The following is a 2632-nucleotide window of genomic DNA, read 5'->3' on the forward strand; positions in this document are numbered from 1 at the left end:
AGAAGAAAAGAAAAAAAATCCTGCTGGAACTTTGATACGGATTACGTTGAATTGATGGATGAATTTGAGAATTGCCATCGAGACAATATTGACTCTTCTAATCTGTAACATGAAATGCCTCTTCATTTATTTAGATTGGAATTTTTCAGTCTTGGCACTATTGAGTACAGATAATTTTTGGTTATGGGGGCCTGTTCTATGCATTGTGAGGTACTTAGCAGCATCCCTGGCCACTACCCATTAGGAGCAACATCCTTTTCTCCAAGTTGTGACAACCAAAAATCTGTCTACACAGTGCCAAGCGTCCCCTAGTGGGAATCACCCTTGATGATTGAGACCTGATTAAGATCTTTTTAAATTTCTCTCAGCAATATTTTGTAGTTTTCATTGTATAACACAAGTCTTGCACTTCTTTTGTTAAATTTATTTATAAGAATTTCCTTTTAGGCCGGGCGTGGTGGCTCACGCCTGTAATCCAAACATTTTGGAGGCTAAGACGGGCAGATCACCTGAGGTCGGGAGTTCAAGACCAGCCTGACCAACATGGTGAAACCCCATCTTCAAAAAAAAAAAAAAGAATTTCCTTTTATTGCTACTGTGAATGGAATTTTCTTAACTTTCATAATTTCTTGTTACAGAAAAACAATTTTTTTGAGACGCAGTCTTGCTCTGTCTTGCAGGCTGGAGCGCAGTGGAGCAATCTCAGCTCAATGCAACCTCCATCTCCTGAATTCAAATGATTCTCCTGCCTCAGCCTCCAGAGTAGCTGGGACTACAGGCACCCACCACCACATCTGGCTAATTTTTGCATTTTTAGTAAAGATGGGGTTTCGCCATGTTGGCCAGGCTGGTCTTGAACTCCCGACCTCAGGGTGATCCACACTCCTTAGCCTCCCAAAGTGCTGGGATCATGAGCCACTGTGCCCAGCAACAATTTATTTCTATAGATTTATCTTGTACCTTTGGCTGTTGATTTTCTAGTTTTTGCATGGGGGTGTTGCTTGGGATTTGCTTACATACATAATCATGTCATCTATGAATAGATACTTCCTTTTCCCTTTCCAGTTTGGTCCTTTTTTTTTTTTTTGGAGACGTAGTTTCGCTCTTGTTGCCCAGGCTGGAGTGCAATGGTGCGATCTCGGCTCACTGTCGGCCTACTGAGTATCTGGGATTACAGGTGCCCACCACCACACCTGGCTAAATTTTTGTATTTTTAGCAGAGACAGGGTTTCACCATGTTGGCCAGGCTGGTCTTGAACTCCTGACCTCAGGTTCAAGAACTGCCTTGGCCTCCTAAAGTGCTGGGATTACAGGTGTGAGCCACCATGCCCAGCCAGAAGTCCCTTTCTATTCCTAGTTTGTTGAGTTTTTTTTAGGATGCTGGGTTGTTTTGTTTTTCTCTGCCTACTGAGATAATCATGTGGTTCTTGTCACATTCTATTCAAATGACATAGTAATTGATTTTACGATGGTAAATGAATCTTGGGACCGGGAACAGTGGCTTATGCCTGTAATCCTAGCACTTTGGGAGGCCAAGGTGGGCAGATCACTTGAGGCCAGGAGTTCGAGACCGGCCTGGCCAACAGGGTGAAACCTACTGAAAATTCAAAAATTAGGTGGGCATGGTGGCACACACCTGTAATCCTAGCTACTTGGGAGGCTGAGGCACAAGAATCACTTGAACCTGTGAGGTGGAGGCTGCAGTGAGCCAAGATTGTGCCATTGCACTCTGGCCTGGGTGACGGAGGGAGATCCTGTTTTGAAAATAACAAGATGTTAAACAAATCTTGCACTCCTGGGATAAATGATACAGGGGTCATAGTGTATAATGATATTTATGTGTTACTGGATTTGCTTTGCTAATATTTGGGGGAAGATTTCTGTGTTTATATTCAAGTCTGCATATTTGTGGGGCATATGGGTCTGCAATTACTTTTTTCATGATGTTTTTCTCTGATTTTTGTATATGGTTAATACTGGTCTTAGAGAATGAGAATCAGAGAAGGGAACTGATCCTCCCTTCTTAATGAGTTTGTGAAGGAGTAATATTACTTCTATAAATACTTGACAAAATTCAAAGTGAAGCCATTTGGACTTGGATGTTAATTTGTTGAAAAATTTTAAATTTTTCAACTTATTTGATATAGGTCTATTCAGATTTTCTATTTCTTGAATCAGTTTTTTCTTTTTCTTTTTTTTTTAAAGACAGTTTTGCTCTTGTTGCCCAGGCTGGAGTGGAATGCACGATCTCAGCTCACTGCAACCTCCACCTCCTGGGTTCAAGTAATTCTCACACCTCAGCCTCCCAAGTAGTGGGGATTACAGGCACGAACCACCACGCTATTTTTGCATTTTTAGTAGAGATGAGTTTTGCCATGTTGGCCAGGCTGGTCTCGAACTCCTGACCTCAGGTGATTCACCCACCCTGGCCTCCCAAAGTTCTGGGATTAGAAGTGTGAGCCACCGCGCCTGGTCTCCTTTTATCATTATTAAATGTACTTTTTTTTGTCTCTAGTAATACTCTTGTCTTAAAGTTTATTTTGTGCCAGGTGCGGTGGCTCAGGCCTATAATCCCAGCCCTTTGGGAGGCTGAGGAGGGCAGATCACTTGAGGTCAGGAGGTCAAGACCAGC

Source organism: Cebus imitator, unplaced genomic scaffold (assembly GCF_001604975.1).
Source record: "Cebus imitator isolate Cc_AM_T3 unplaced genomic scaffold, Cebus_imitator-1.0 Scaffold85, whole genome shotgun sequence".
NCBI lineage: Eukaryota > Metazoa > Chordata > Mammalia > Primates > Cebidae > Cebus > Cebus imitator.